Consider the following 17,317-nt stretch of genomic DNA (forward strand, 5'->3'; position numbering starts at 1 on the left):
GGCTCAGAATATTGATTTTGGAAGAAATCGGTTCAGTGTTAGATATAGCTCCCATATATCTTTCGCCCGATATCTACTAATATGGCCCCAGAAGATAGAATTTAAGCCTGATTTGCTTTAAATTTTGCGCAAGGAGTGTAGGTGATAGTGTCGTAAAGTGTACAGAATTTGGTTGAAATCGGTTCAGATTTAGATATAGCTCCCATATACATATTTCTTCCGATATGCACTTATATGGCCCCAGAAGCAGGGCTGCCAATAAAATTTCAAGAATAATCGTCACTTTTTTCCGAAAAAAATCGTTATAATCGTCATATGAAAAAAGCGAGATATAATAATTTAATTAAAATAACTTTCTGTGTATTTGAAATAAAGTGCATCTTTGGGAGCACATTTTTGGAATAGCTTTTAAAATTGTTTGTGTTCTAAAGAACTTCCAAATTTTTTATACCCTGCGCCACACTGTGGAACAGGACCCAGAAGCCAGAGTTTTATCCCGATTAGCTTGAACTTTTGCACAAGGAGTAAAATTGGTAGTATAGTCATGTGTGCCAAATTTGATTGAAATCGGTTCAGATTTAGATATAGCTCCCATATATATATGTTTTTCTGATTTCTACAAAAATGGTCAAAATACCAACATTTTCCTTGTAAAATCGCGAAGTTTCCTTAAAATTGCTTCAGATTTAAATGTTTCCCATATTTTTTTACAAACATTGTGTTCCACCCTAGTGCATTAGCCGACTTAAATTTTGAGTAGAAGTCTATCAAATTCTGTCCAGATCGAGTGATATTTCTATGTATGTATTTCGGACAAACCTTTATATATAGCCCCCAACACATTTGACGGATGTGATATGGTATCGAAAATTTAGATCTACAAAGTGGTGCAGGGTATAATATAGTCGGCCCGCCCGACTTTAGAATTTCCTTTCCGGTTTTTTTGTTGTGAAATGAGGTACACAATTTTACTAAATATGAAAATAGTTCTCCTAAGATGGGAGAAGTTTACTGAAACTGGGTTCATAAGTTTCTCAAATTAATACATTTTACTTAAATTGTGTCTGTCTAGAAATTCGTATAGCGCTAAAGACATTTTAAAAAATTTTAATTCCAATTTTTTCATCCAAAACATGAAATTTTATTAAGAAACAAATTATTTTTAAGAATTTCTGCTTAAATTTGACGGATGATTCAAAAAAAAAAAAATTATTAAATTATTTGAAATTATTGCAATTACTAAAATATTTTAGTTACAATTTTCTAATATAAGCCTACTTTTTCTTTCATGGTGGGTGCACTTTTTTGTGACTGAAATGACTCTATCATTTTGGCGGAATGGCACTAAGCGAGAAAGCAGTGTTAACCTACACTCAAAAAAAGTTTACTTGGATCCAAAGATGTTGATCTTCCCTTAAGGATTTTGGTATTGATTCCGAGCCAAAGATGTGGCTTCTTAAAAATAAAGATATTTTTAGCCACCTATCTGGGTTTATATCTAGGATCAATTAAAGTAAAATTAGGATACCGATCTCATTTTTCAAATTTTCATTCTCTTTTCGCGGTATATTAATAAAACTCCTCACGTACAAAAAAATTGCAGTATAAAAATCCAAATTTTAACGGATATTTCAAAGAAAAAATGTTTTCTTAAATCCCCCAAAAAAATCTTTAAACCAAAGATGCTAAATCCTCAAAATTAGTCTTACCCTATATTTGAAGCGTTTTTATCTTAAAGATTCAATATTTCAGTTAATTTAAGAATGATTTCTTTAAATCAAAAAATGTTTTTCTTTACTTTAAGGAAAATTTGTCTTAGTTTAAAGACATACGACTTTAAGGGAGGGCCGCAAATTTCCAAAATTTGTTTTCTAAATTTAATACAAAAAAATGTTTGAAGCAAAGATTATAGACTTTATTTTTATTAAAATTGCATTATTTTAAAGTTTTTTTTTTTTTTTTAATAAGTTGTAAATTGCGCATTCTAAAATTTAGGTTGCATGGCCTTAAATATCACGAAAATATTTGTTCAGTGTAGGGCAACATATTTTCGCAAAAAAAATCGCCATTAGATTTCAGTGATTTCTAAAATGTTGCCAAGATTTGTTTTTCCAATCCACATACCAACACAGAAAAAATATCACCAAAATATTCCCAATTAAAAAGTTGATTGAAGTTGAAGACTTTTTCAATTAAAATATTAATTGATACATTTAATCTTTTAATCAAACTAGAAACATTAAGACAATGATTAGAATTTTTTAAATTTTCAATTAAAAAATTAATTGATATAATTAACTTTTTTAATTAAACTCGAAGAGTAAGACAGTTAAAAAATTATGGATATATATTTTTTTTAAATTCTTAATTTAATTTTTTTGGAAACTATACATTTTTGAATCAAACTAAAAAGGATTAGAAATAGTTATAGAAAGTGATTAATGGTTATAGTAACATATAGTTTCGTTTTTCATTAAAAAATTAATTGAATTTTGCAATCAACATCAATTAAAAATTTAATTGAATCAATTAAAAACTTAATTGAAATTTGCTAATGAAACCAATTAATTTTTTAATCAAGGTTTTTTTGATGCTCAATTAAAACTGTGATTGATACCATAATTTTCGTGATTGAAGATATTTCAATTAAAAAATTAATTGGATCAATTAATTTTGTGATTGAATAGAAAGTGATTAGTGATGATAGTATCAATTAAAAATTTAATTGAATCAATTAAAAACTTAATTGAAATTTGCTAATGAAATTAATTTTTTAATAAAGAACTTTTTTGATGCTCAATTAAAACTGTGATTGATACTATCATTTTCGTGATTGAAGACATTTCAATTAAAAAATTAATTAATTCAATTAAAAAATAATTTAATTGAATCAATTAAAAACTTAATTGAAATTTGCTAATGAAATTAATTTTTTAATAAAGAACTTTTTTGATGCTCAATTAAAACTGTGATTGATACTATCATTTTCGTGATTGAAGACATTTCAATTAAAAAATTAATTGGATAGATTAATTTTGTGATTGAATCTGATTTTTTTTTGTGAAAACTGTTGCTTCTCTTTCTCCTGGTGTGGTCCCTGCTCTTTGAGGATGTTAGGTTAGGTTAGGTGGCAGCCCGATGTATCAGGCTCACTTAGACTATTTAGTCCATTGTGATACCACATTGGTGAACTTCTCTCCTATCACTGAGTGCTGCCCGATACCATGTTAAGCTCAATGACAAGGGACCTCCTTTTTATAGCCGAGTCCGAAAGGCGTTCCACATTCCAGTGAAACACTTAGATAAGCTTTGAAACCCTCAGAAATGTCACCAGCATTACTGAGGTGGGACAATCCACCGCTGAAAAACTTTTTGGTGTTCGGTCGAAGCAGGAATCGAACCCACGATCTTGTGTGTGCAAGGCGGGCATGCTAACCATTGCACCACTTTGGCTCTTTGAGGATAAGTTGATTGCCATATGATGATATTGGATTGGTACGCTCACGTACAGTCACGTAAATGTTCATGAGTCACGACTATTTTTTTGTCAGGTCACATCTCTACCCTTAAGAGGGAGGTCTCTCTTCTCTACCAGCTATCAAAAACACATGATGGCCATTTCATTTCTTTGAAAGTTTCCTGAGGGTTCAGTGCCAGAAGCTGATTTTATCTTTTTGAACAAATTGTCGGTTTTGCAGAAAAACTTATTTTCGGTGGGCAGGTAAAACCGGGTGGTTTTAATTAGACCCGGTTACGTTAGGTTACGTATAATGGCAGCCCCATATTTTAGGCTCAATTAGACTATTCAGTCCATTATGGTATCACAGTGGTTAACTTTTCTCTTATCACTGTGTTCTGTCCGATTGCATGTTTAGCTCAGTGACAAGGGACCTCCTTTTTATAGCTGAGTCCGAATGGCGTTTCACTTTTCAGTTTAACCAATTAGAGAAACTTTGAAACACTCAGAAATGTCACCAGCATTACTGAGAGGGGATAACCCATCGCCGAAAAACTTTTTGGTGTTCAGTTGAAGCAGGGATTGAACCCACAACTCTTGGTATGCAAGGCAGAGTCCGGTTTTTTAAACCGGGTGTTAGTTCATGTAACTACAACGGCATTTACACACAAAGAATTTTTTTTTGATTCAATCACGAAATTAATTGATCCAATTAATTTTTTAATTGAAATGTCTTCAATCACAGAAATGATAGTATAAATTAAAAAATTAATTGACAGTCAATTAAAAATTAATTGATCCAATTAAAAAATTAATTGATACTATTAATTTGTGTGATTGATTTTTATTTCAATTAAAAAAGTGTTGAATCAATTAAATTTTTAATTGAATATTTTTTATAACTCAATCAAGATTTTAATTGGAAAAATTTTCGTGAAATTTTTTTCTGTGTACATGAACTAAAGTTTTAATTTAATTTGAATTTCAACTTCAATTAATTTCTGAATTGAAAATACATAAAATTCAAGGCCTTTTACCATAAAATTCAAGGCCTTGTACCATAAATATCGCGAAAATGCTACATGGGTTTGTAGATATTATAGTCGATTGAAGTAGGGTCCTGTATGGATATGGGACGTATTACCCAAGCCTATTAAGTATTTTTCCATTTTCGATAACAAAAATAAAAATAATTCAATATCAGAATGCCGTTTGAATTCTTAAGATATTTTTCCGATAATTGCTTTACCACTTGAAGCCCACAATACAAATGTCCAATCAACGGAAGCTAATTATTCTTGGCAATAAATCCCAACTGATTGTCCAATACCGGATATTAACAATTTAACACCTTCCCCAACATCATCAGCAGCACGGCAATCACCACTAACCACCACCATCCCATCTACGTATGAAAATTAAGTTGGCTTTTCTTTCCAAAGTTCATACCAATTGGCGTTAGGCCAGAAGCTGTAGACACTCATTCTGAAGCAAATAAGAGAGAAAATCTTGCTTGAGATGAAACCTCAAGAGTTCCCACAATTATTATTTGATAACATGTTTTTTTTTTTGGTTGGTGTACACTGAACTGTAAAAGTATTTTGCATTTCAGTAAAATAACTCTGGAGAATTGTCTGACACATAGGAATGGATCAATACATGATTCCCGATACTTGCAAATACATTCTTGCAGGGAAGTGGTATAAATTACCCAGATCATAACGATGATGTCCAGGCTGTGATTCTTTTGTGTCAGTGGTCATGGCTGAATGGTGGTGGTGTCCACGATGCAGTTGACTTCGGGACGAATTGCACGCGCAGGCTATGAACGGAAGTTGCCTGCGGTTTTTGGTTTCGAAGTACCCCTGATGGCCATGAAGAAGTTGATGAATGCTAATGATGATGTTCTTTGGTGTTGGTGGTGATGGTAGTGAGTTTTTGCGGTATTGCTCATCATATACGGGCCATGATAATAATCTGATATGAATGGAAAAAAGTATATCTTCAGATGCACCATGCATTTTTCTTTTGTGGGCCAAACCAACTCAGTAGGGACTACTTAACACCAAAAAAAAAAAAAAACATTTTTGCTTCCAAATTCAAATAATGGCTAATGCATGTGCAATGCATTAATCTGCTATACCATTTGATGTATTTGACACTTGTTCTGCTACTTTTCTTTTGCAAAGATTAAATCAAATTAAACAATTTCGATTGAAGGATGATTTCCGTTTTTATTTAAATGCAGCAAAAAAGAAAAAAGCAACCAAATAAAAATGGTTGCCGAAAATCAAGTTAACTGTTTGAACGAACACTTCGATTGCATAGCGTTTGGAAATTTGTTTCCTTTTAAGGAATTGGGAAAAAAGAGATGCGTGTGGTTTTTGAGGTTTTCAGAACATTTGGGGAAACATTTAATTTTTCAGGACCATAACATTGACATGTTGATGGCCTATTACACATGTTCTTCTTAGACAGCTAGTGTCTCGAATGTTACTTCTTGTATTTTTTAAAATTTGGAAATTTTCAAATGTAAGAGGTTGGCTAGAAAATTATGGTTACGATTTTTTTTATCACATCAGAGAGAAAGAGCGAGAGAGTGAGATGAAAAAAATAAATGTATGGCAGTGATGGTAAATAGCATTGTACTGAATCAGATTCGAAAAAGTATTTTTTTAATCCAAAAAATACTTTCTTCGTATTGATGAAGACTTTTAATTTTTTGCTTATGACCGAGTTAGCAACACTTTGTCACGGTGATTTCCTGCAACAATACTGTAACTAATAAATTGCTCAAGTGAGCCAATGAGCTTTTCGAGTATAACGTGTGAAGGATACCTAAATTGGAATTGGAACGAAATACTGCTTGAGTCTTACCATTCTACCCAAACAAAACAAATTTCATTAAGGCAAAAGCCAAAATTTTATTGATACCTTGAAAATGAAATTGAAAATCAAATTTCGACAAAATTTTCTATGAAAATCAAATTTCGACAAAATTTTCTATGAAAATCAAATTTCGACAAATATTCTACGAAAATCAAATTTCGACGAAATTATCTGTGAAAATCAATTTTCGAGAAAATTTCCTATGAAAATCAAATTTTCATAGAAATTTATATGAAAATCAAATTTCGAAAAAAAATTTTTACTGAAAATTCATTTTCCTATGAAAATCAAATTTCGTCAAAAATGTCTATGAAATTCAAATTCTGACAAAATTTTTTTTTGAAAATCAAAATTTTTATCAAAAAAATTATTTATTTTGACTAAATTATCTATGAGAATGGTATTTGGAGAAAATTTTCTATGAACATCAAATTTTGATGAAATTTTCTACGAAGAAATTTCCTATAAAAATCAAATTTTCACAGAAATTTATAGCCCATCTCTACGATTTTTTTAATGAAAGCTTATTTTTCTATGAAAATCAAATTTCAAAGAAATTTTTTTAAATTGATTTTTGACAAAATTGTGTATGAAAATGAAATTTCCAGAACAATTTCTATGAAAATCAAATTAAAAAAAAAAAATGTACTATGAAAAAAATTTTCTATGAAAATGTAATTTTGACAACATATGAATATCTAATTTTGATAAAATTTTCTATAAAAATGGTATTTTGAGGAAATTTTCTATGAACATCAAATTTTTATGAAATTTTCTACGAAGAAATTTCCTATAAAAAAGAAATTTATAAGAAAAGTCCATTTCTACGAATTTTTTAATGAAAGCTATTTTTTCTATGAAAATCAAATTTCAACGAAATTTTGTTAAACTCGATTTTCGACAAAATTTTAATGAAAATCAATTTTTGACAAAATTTTCTACGAAAATCAAATTTCGACGAAATTATCTGTGAAAATCAATTTTCGAGAATATATGAAAATCAAATTTCGAAAAATTTTTACTGAAAATTAATTTTCCTATGAAAATCAAATTCTGACAAAATTTTCTATGAAAATCAAATTTCGACAAAAATTTCTATGAAAACCTAATTTTAAAACAAGTATATACAGCAGTAAATTCGGCCGGGCCGAATTTTAAATACCCACCACCATGAATCAAGTATAATAGTTTACTATGAAAACTCTTCGTCGTAGTGGGTTACTTGATAATATATAGAATTGTAGGGGGTTTGATGACAAATCTTCTCCCAAACGAGCCAGCTCCCGAAGACAAAATGTAAAGATTCTACCTATGAAGACCAGATAAGATTCTGGATTTATGAGAACCAATTCTGTTAGAGTTTTAGAGAAAATATAAACATATCGTGTATATGTTGAAATTACGCCTGGATATAAAATCTTAAATCTGTAGATTTTTCCGCATTTATTTAAATACGATGAGTAAAATCTGGAACTTTTACTTTCAGTTTGAAGCAATTTTCATGATCAGTGCGTCTGCTATACCCTGAAAGAAGTGTATTCTTTTTTTTCTTTTGACACAAATTTTAAAGACAATCGTTGAATAAACGAAAACACTTAATAAGAAAAAGAAATTTCGTTTGTCTAAAATTTTATTATAGATTACTAATTTCCAGCAAATCGAAAAAAATCTACGGATTCTAGAAGCCCAAGAAATAAAGCCGGGAGATCGGTGTATATGGGGGCTATACCAAAACATGGACCGATAGGCACCATTTGCTACTCACATATTTGTGATCTTAAAATATCTCCAGATTTTCCATTTTAAACAAATCGACCAGAAAATATAGTCTCTAGACGCCCAAGAAGTAAAAATCGAGAGATCAGTCTATATGGGGGTTATACCAAAATATGGACCGATATACCTCAATTTCGGCACTCTTATTTGTAATCTAAAAATACCTCTAGATTTCGAATTTCAGGCAAATCATGTAATAAATACAGTTTATTCTAGCTCAAGAATTCCAGGCAAAGCGGATGGTAAATATAGTTTCTAGAAGCCCAAGAAGCAAAATCGGGAAATCAGTCTCTATGGGGGCTATATCAAAACATGGACCGATGAGCACCATTTTCGGCACACCTTTTTATGGTCCTCAAATACCTCTAGATTTCCAATTTCAGGCAAATCGGATGGTAAATATAGTTTCTAGAAGCCCTAAAAGCAATATCGGGATATCGGTCTATCCCGATTTTGGTATAGCCCCCATACCAAACCATGGACCTATGAGCACCATTTTCGGCACACCTTTTTATGGTCCTCAAATACCTTTATATTTCCAATTTCAGGCAAATTGGATAAAAACTACGGTTTTTATAGGCCCAAGACTCCAAATCGGGAGGTTGGTTTATATGGGGGCTATATCAAAACATGGACCGATGCAGACCATTTTCGACACACCTCTTTATGGTCCCAAAATACCTTTAGATTTTCAATTTTATACAAATCGGATAGAAAATACTGTTTCTAGACGCGTAAGAAGCAAAATCGGGAGATCAGTCTATATGGGGGCTATACCAAAACATGGACCGATATGGACCATTTTCGACACACCTTTTTATAGTCCCACAATACCTCTAGATTTCCAATTTCAGGCAAATCGGATGGTAAATATAGTTTCTAGAAGCCCAAGAAGCAAAATCGGGAAATCAGTCTCTATGGGGGCTATATCAAAACATGGACCGATACGAACGATTTTCGACACACCTCTTTATGGTCCTAAAATACCTCTAGATTTTCAATTTCAGACAAATCGGATAGAAAATACTGTTTCTAGACGCCTAAGATGCAAAATCGGGAGATCGGTCTATATGGGGGCTATACTAAAACATGGACCGATACGGACCATTTTCGACACACCTCTTTATGGTCCCAAAATACCTCTAGATTTCCAATTTCAGGCAAATCTGGTAAAAACGACGGCTTTTATAGGCCCAAGACCCCAAATCGGGAGGTCGGTTTATATGGGGACTATATCAAAACTTGGACCGATATAGCCCATCTTCGAACTTGACCTGCCTGCAAACAAAAAACTAATCTGTGCCAAATTTCGGGACGATAGCGCCATTATTGAAGGCTGTAGCGTGATTACAACAGACAGACAGACAGACAGACAGACGGACAGACGGACATGCTTATATCGTCTTAGAATTTCTCCCTGATCAAGAATATATATACTTTATATAGTCGGAAATCGATATTTCGATGTGTTACAAACGGAATGACAAACTTATTATACCCCCGTCACCATTTTATGGTGGTGGGTATAAAAATGTACTATGAAAAAAATTATCTATGAAAATAGAATTTCGACATTTTTTACGAAAATCTAACTTTGACTAAATTTTCTATGAAAATGGTATTTTGAGGAAATTTTCTATGAAAATGGTATTTTGAGGAAATTTTCTATGAACATAAAATTTTGATGAAATTTTCTATGAAGAAATTTCCTACAAAAATCAAATTTTCTCAGAAATTTATATGAAAAAGACAATTTCGACAAAATCTTTTAATGAAAGTTTATTTTTCTATGAAAAATCAAATTCCAACGAAATTTTTTTAAACTCGATTTTCGACAAAATTTTGTATGAAAATCAAATTCTGACAAAATTTTCTATGGAAATTAAATTTCGACAAAAATTTCTATGAAAATCAAATTTAAAAAAATTTACTTTGAAACAAATTATCTATGAAAATGAAATTTCGACAACATTTTACGAAAACCTAATTTTGATTAAATTTTCTATGAAAATGGTATTTTGAGGAAATTTTCTACACCGAAAAAAAGTGAACTGTTTTATAGGAAGAATGAACTAGCTCGCACGAAAATTGAACTAAATTTAACTCCACATTTTGAGATTTCCACAAAGCGTTGTTAAAACCAGGACATTTTAATGCCATGTTGTACTTTTTAACTGCAGTTCACGAAATTACATCATCTCATAGAAGAAAAAAATTAACTAAAAGTAAAGAAGAAAATCATTGGCGCCAAATCATGACCATTTTAAACCTACAGTAGTTCATTCTTACTATTTTTGGGAATCGTACGAAAATCTTCTTTTGCTTTAGTTCATATAGAACTTATGTGTACGGTAATTTAGTTCATACATTTTTTGAGACATACTTAAAAGAAGTAAGATGTCATTAAGCTGTGGAAAATTTCGATGAAAATAATAAAATTTAACTACAAGCAAATAAATGTTTTCCAATAAAATATGTAACTTATTTTAGCGTTAGTTTAAGTACGGAAATTTTTCTCTGTGTACCAGTGTATGCCCTAAGGTGAAACATAATATGTTTGAACAATATAAACAATATTTTGTTTGGACAAATCCTGAAAATATATATGCTGGAAGCAAAATGTGTTTGGGGTATATGTTACAGAAGCTAATTTTTTGAGGATGTGAAGGGGGACCTACTCTTTGAACAATAATTCTTTAATAATCACAACTGACGAATCTGCTTGAAATTTCGGAGTGGACACACAAGAAGAATAAAGGTACCTCATTTCTGATTAAGCAAGTTTCTGATACTTCATTTTCAAATGGCTATAAGGTTATGAAACCTCGCTTTGACTCCTTATAAAATAATTTTAGAGGATATTTAAAAATTAGAAATTCTCCTAAAGTATTTATCATACCTCGTATTTGCTCCCATCTCTTTAATATAATTTCATAAATTGTATACAATTGTTTTTAGTCTTAAGCAACGGGAACAAATTTAAATATTCTGTTGCATTTGTTTTTTGTTTTTAATTTTTTACTGCAGAGAAACAAAAAAAAAAAACAAAAGAAAAGAAAAGAAAACCAGACCGCTCTGTAAAAAATCACCTTCTGTCTGCCAGTCCAACAGCTGCTACTGCCTGCTTACTTCTGGCCCAGTGAAAACCACAACTCGATTGATTTGCGGCTTTTCCTGCTGTTATTTTCACCAAAAAAATAAAAACAAAAGTAGTCTGGAAAGCAACAACTACGTATATACTATGGTACTAATTTTTTTCTTTAAATTTCGATAAGTCAAAATTTCACACAAAAAAGTGATTTTTATAAAGTTATAAGAAAAATCCTTAACAATTGTTGTCAAATTTTTTTTAGAAGTGTTTTATGACCCATTTTAAATATAATAACAGATATTCTGTTAACATAACCGCACATACACGTATATTTGTGTGAGTTCATAAATATCCTTGAAAACAATGGTAATATGGAAGACATGTTTTATTCGCTTCAAATTTTTCATAAAAATATCCATAAGTTTACTTTAAAAATTAAAAAAAAAATGGCAAAATATTTTGGCATTTCCGCTGAACAGCATTTAAATCTCCGTAACCTGTTTCTGAAACTTTTTAATTTTACCGCTTAATTATTACATATTTGTTTCGCCCATGTTTTCTTCTCTCTTCTTATTTCAATTAATTAACATATTTATTAATGCCGTTATGTGTCTGCCCAAATTTTTATTTATTCTTATTTTTGTCTTAAATGAATCATAAAAGCGAATTTCGTGACTTTTAGGCGCCACCTTTATAGTGTTTGTTTATTTATTTATTGCAATAATAAATTTGGGTATCTAATTTTGCGGTTTTCAGTCACACAACTTGTCTATGTAAATGTTATTGAACTATGGGAATTGAAAATTTAGAATATTTTTTTTAAATATATACTTAAATTTTATTATAATTTGCAAACTCAACCAAAAATTCCTAAGCCAATTTAATTTTAATGTAGGTCAGGAAAATTATATTGTCCCAATAAATATTCTCCTATATGAGCAGTTTTTCTTCACTACAAAAGTTTTGCTTTACAAAGAATTTTTTCTTCTGATTTAATCACTAAATTAATTTATCCAATCAATTTTTTTATTGCAATTGTTTCAATTACGAAAATTTTAGCTTCAAACACAGAATTAATTAGAAATAAAAAATATTCTTGGGTAAACAATTTTTGTTTACTTTTATATTAAATAATTTTCTTGTAGTTTTATAAAATGTTAATGTGCTTTGTAATAAATTTTCCAATTTTAACTATACACACCGTTACTAAACTGATGGCGAAATTAATATTTTTACATTTTTTATTTAATTAAATTATTAATTGCGATTATTAAAATTCTTTTTCAACATTTTTTTATTCGATTTTTTTTTTAATTTGATTAAAAAATTAATTGTAAGTTCAATTTGTAATCCTTCTAATAATTAGCGAATTTTATTTCTAATTAATTATAGAATTAATTAGAAATAAAAAATATTCTTGTGTGAACAATTTTTGTTTACTTTTATATTAAATAATTTTCTTGTAATTTTATAAAATGTTATATGCTTTGTAATAAATTTTCCAATTTTAACTATACGCAGAAAAAAAGCCGTTGCTGAACTGATTGAAAAATTAATATATTTATATTTTTTTTTTATTTAATTAAAATATTAATTTCGATTATTAAAAATCTTTTCCAAACATTTTCTTATTCGATTTTTTTTAATTTGATTAAAAAATTAACTGTATTGGTAAATGGGATTGGGACTGACGACCACAGGTCATAGTCTTCGGTTTATATCAATACAATTCTTATTTTCTATCTCACTAAACATATATTGCACTGTTTAAATTCAATCAAATAGTTTGTAAACAATTTTAAAATAAAATAAAAATAAAGAATTATTACTACTACTACTAGTAATTTTTTTTAATTTAAAGTTCAATTTTTAAACCTTCTAAAATTTTGCGATTTTTTTCCGTATATTTATTGCATTTAAATCAGGTCCCCACTTCCCAGTAGGGACTCGTCAGAATAAGAAGGCTATTCTCATGTAGTATGAACATGAAGACCGGGCTTCCATACTACCCTGAAAAAGTTATTACCAAAGCATCTGACCCAATCTGGACAAAATTTATTAGAAATCTACAAAATCTATAGGCTTAAAATTTAAATCGGTGGAACACAAGTTTAGTAAAATATACGGGAAATTCTTAAATCTGAAGCAATTTTTAGGCATTAGGTATTTATGATTTATCAGTCGATAGATATGTATTAGAAGTACACGAATATTTAAATCATTTTTACAAGTTTTCGACTTTGCAGTGGCGATTGTACAAATAAAATGTTGGTAGTTTGGCCATTTTTTGCCGAAATCCATGTGCAAAATTTCACTTAAATCGGATTACAAATTTGACCTCATATGCCCAAAGTTATAACTTCCACAGTGTGGCGCAGGGTATAAATATGTATTTTTGTTTTTTGTAATAGTTAAGTAAAAATTTATTTGAAACAATAAATTATTTAATCAAACTAAAACACTAAGTTAGTGATTGAAAATATTTACGATTTTAATTTAAAAAAAAAATTAGTTGAATTTTGTAATCAACACCAATTGAAGTTTTAATTGAATTAATTAATAAATCAATTGAAACTTGAATTCAATTAATTTTGTAATCAAGTATTTTTTGTGGCTCAATTACCAATGTGATTGATACTATAATTTTTTGAATAAAGACATTTCAATTACAAAATTATTGGATCAATTAATTTCGTAATTGAATCAGAAAAACAAAATTTTTTTTGTGAACAAACCAATTGATCTTGTTTACTTGTCAAAGAGGTATGCTAAAATCGCCGCCGTGGGGTCAAAATAAAAACTTAATATTATCGGCAATAAATAGTTTTTTTTTTGTAGTTTCATAAAATGACAGTACATAGAAGGAATATGATCAAAGACAGTACACGCAGAGGAGGAATATGACCACCTTGTGCTAAGTTTCAAGTGGATAGCTTGTGTCGTTAGAAAGTTAACATAGTTTCAGCAGACGGACGGACAACTGGACGGACGGACGGATGTTGAACCAGAATTTCAGAATATATATAACTAATGGGGGCCTGGTTACGGGTGCCACAGTTGGTAGAATTATACCAAAACAGGTAGACATTGTACTATTTGGTAGATGTCTTGATGATTTGGTAGATTTTGCAAAACCTTCCTCTCCAACTAAGTCACTCCACAAATTTTCTATAGAAATAAAATTTTCACAAAATTTTCTATAGAAATAAATTTTTGACAAAATTTTCTGTAGAAATGATATTTTGACAAAATTTTCTATGGAAATAAAATTTTGACAAAATTTTCTATAGAAATAAAATTTTGACTCAATTTTCTATAGAAATAAAATTTTGACACAATTTTCTATAGAAATAAAATTTTGACAAAATTTTCTATAGAAATAAAATTTTGACACAATTTTCTATAGAAATAAAATTTTGACAAAATATTTTATAGAAATAAAGTTTTGACAACATTTTCAATAGAAATAAAATTTTGACAAAATTTTCCATAGAAATAAATTTTTGACAAAACTTTCTATAAAATGAAATTTTGACAAAATTTTCTATAGAAAAAAAAATTTACAAAATTTTTTATAGAAATAAAGTTTTGACAACATTTTCTATAGAAAAAAATTTTAACAAAATTTTCCATAGAAATAAATTTTTGACAAAATTTTCTATAGAAATACAATGTTGACAACATTTTCCATGGAAATAAAATTTTGAAAAAATTTTCTATAGAAAAAAATTTTGGCAAAATTTTCTATAGAAATAAAATGTTGGCAAAATTTTCTATATAAATAAAATTTTGAAAAAATTTTCTATACAAATGAAATTTTTGACAAATTTTCTATAGAAATAAAATTTTATTTGTTGTGTTTGATAAAATTTTCTATAGAAATAAAATTTTGACAAAATATTTTATAGAAATAAAGTTTTGACAACATTTTCTATAGAAATAAAATTTTGACAAAATGTACTATAGAAATAAATTTTTGACAAAATTTTCTATAGAAATAAAATGTTGACATAATTTTCCATAGAAATAAATTTTTGACAAAATTTTCCATGGAAATAAAATTTAAAAAAAAATTCTGTAGAAAAAAATTTTGACAAACTTTTCCATAGAGTAAAATTTTGACAAAATTTTCTATAGAAATAAAATTTTGAAAAAAATTCTATAGAAATAAAATTTTGAAAAAATTTTGAAATTTTGAAAATAAAATTTTTACAAAATTTTCTATAGAAATAAAATTTTGACAAATTTTTGATACAAATAAAATTTTGACAAAATTTTCTATTGAAATAAAAATTAGACAAAATCTTCTATAGAAATAATATATTGACAAACTTTTCTTTAGAAATAACAATTTTATAAAATATTACATAGAAATAAGATTTTCGGCAAAATTTTCTATAGAAATAAAATTTTGACAAAATTTTCTATACACTCAAAAAAAGTGAACTCTCTATTTCACTAAAGCCAATTTAACTTTATTTTAGTTCATGGAATTATTATGTATGGAGAAAGTTTCTTTACTCTAATAATATTTTGTGTACGTTAGTTAAATTAACTAAAACCGAGGAAAAAATATACTCAAATGAAGCATAAAGATTAACTAAATTCGTGTCTTCAACAGAATAGATCAGAATTTCTTTAAATTTTTAAATTTTACCAAAAATGCGTCTATCATGAACTTCGTATGTCACTAAAGACATTCTTGCAATTTTGAACTCCAAGTGTTCCTTCAAACTACAAAATTTTCTTTAACAAGTTAAAAAACTTAGTTATGTCTAATAAGTTTTCTTGAATTTGTGAAAAACCAATTGATCTTGTTTACTTGTCAAAGAGGTAAGCTAAAAACGCCGCCGTGGGGTCCAAAATAAAAACTTAATATTATCGGGAATAAATAGTTTTTTTTTTTGTAGTTTCATAAAATGACAGTACATAGAAGGGATATGATCAAAGACAGTACACGCAGAGGAGAAATATGACCACCTTGTGCTGCCACATAACCTAACCTAACCACCTTGTGCTAAGTTTGAAGTGGATAGCTTGTGTCGTTAGAAAGTTAGCATAGTTTCAGCAGACGAACGGACAACTGGACGGACGGACGGATGTTGAACCAGAATTTCAGAATATATATAACTAATGGGGTCTGGTCACGGTTGCCATACTTGGTAGAATTCTACCAAAACTGGTAGATTTTATACTATTTGGTAGATGTCTTGATGTTTTGGTAGATTTTGCAAAACTTTCCTCTCCAACTAAGTTACTCCACAAATTTTCTATATAAATAAAATTTTGACAAATTTTCTATAGAAATAAAATTTTGACAAAATTTACTATAGAAATAAAATTTTGTCAAAATTTTCTATAGAAATAAAATTTTAACAAAATTTTCTATAGAAATAAAATTTTAACAAAATTTTCTATAGAAATAAAATTTTGACAAAATTTCCCATAGAAATAAAATTTTGACAAAATTTTCTATAGAAATAAAATGTTGACAAAATTTACTATGGAAATAAAATTTTGACAAAATTTTCTATAGAAATAAAATTTTAAGAAAATTTTGTCAAAATTTTTTATAAAAATAAAATTTTTACAAAATTTTTTATAGAAATAAATTTTGACAAAATTTTCTATAGAAATAAAATGTTGACAAAATATTCGAAAGAAATACAATTTTGACAAAATATTCTATAGAAATAAAATTTTGTCCAAATTTTCTATAGAAATAAAATTTTGAATAAATTTTCTATAGTTATAAAATTTTGACAAAATTTTCTATAGAACTAAAATTTTGACAAAACTTTCCATGAAAATAAAATTTTGAAAAAAAATTTTTATAGAAATAAAATGACAAAATTTTCTATAGAGATAAAATTGTCTATAGCAATAAAATTTTGACAAAATTTACTATAAAAATAAAATGTTGAAAAAATTTTCTATAGAAATAAAATTTGACAAAATTGTCTATACAAGTAATATTTTGACAAAGTTTTCTATAGAAATAAAATGTTGACAAAATTTTCTATAGAAATAAAATCTTGGCAAAATTTTCTATAGAATTAAATTTTTGACAAAATTTTCTATAGAAATAAAATTTTGACATAATT

At 28.3% G+C, this 17,317-nt stretch overlaps 1 protein-coding gene across 1 annotated transcript in view; it reads right to left on the reverse strand.

The window, feature by feature from the left end:
* Positions 1-17,317, reverse strand: part of lz (lozenge) — an 87,199-nt gene that overhangs the window by 16,792 nt on the left and 53,090 nt on the right. The gene's annotated exons all lie outside the window — the stretch shown is intronic.

The sequence above is a fragment of the Haematobia irritans genome, chromosome 3 (assembly GCF_050003625.1).
Source record: "Haematobia irritans isolate KBUSLIRL chromosome 3, ASM5000362v1, whole genome shotgun sequence".
Classification (NCBI taxonomy): domain Eukaryota; kingdom Metazoa; phylum Arthropoda; class Insecta; order Diptera; family Muscidae; genus Haematobia; species Haematobia irritans.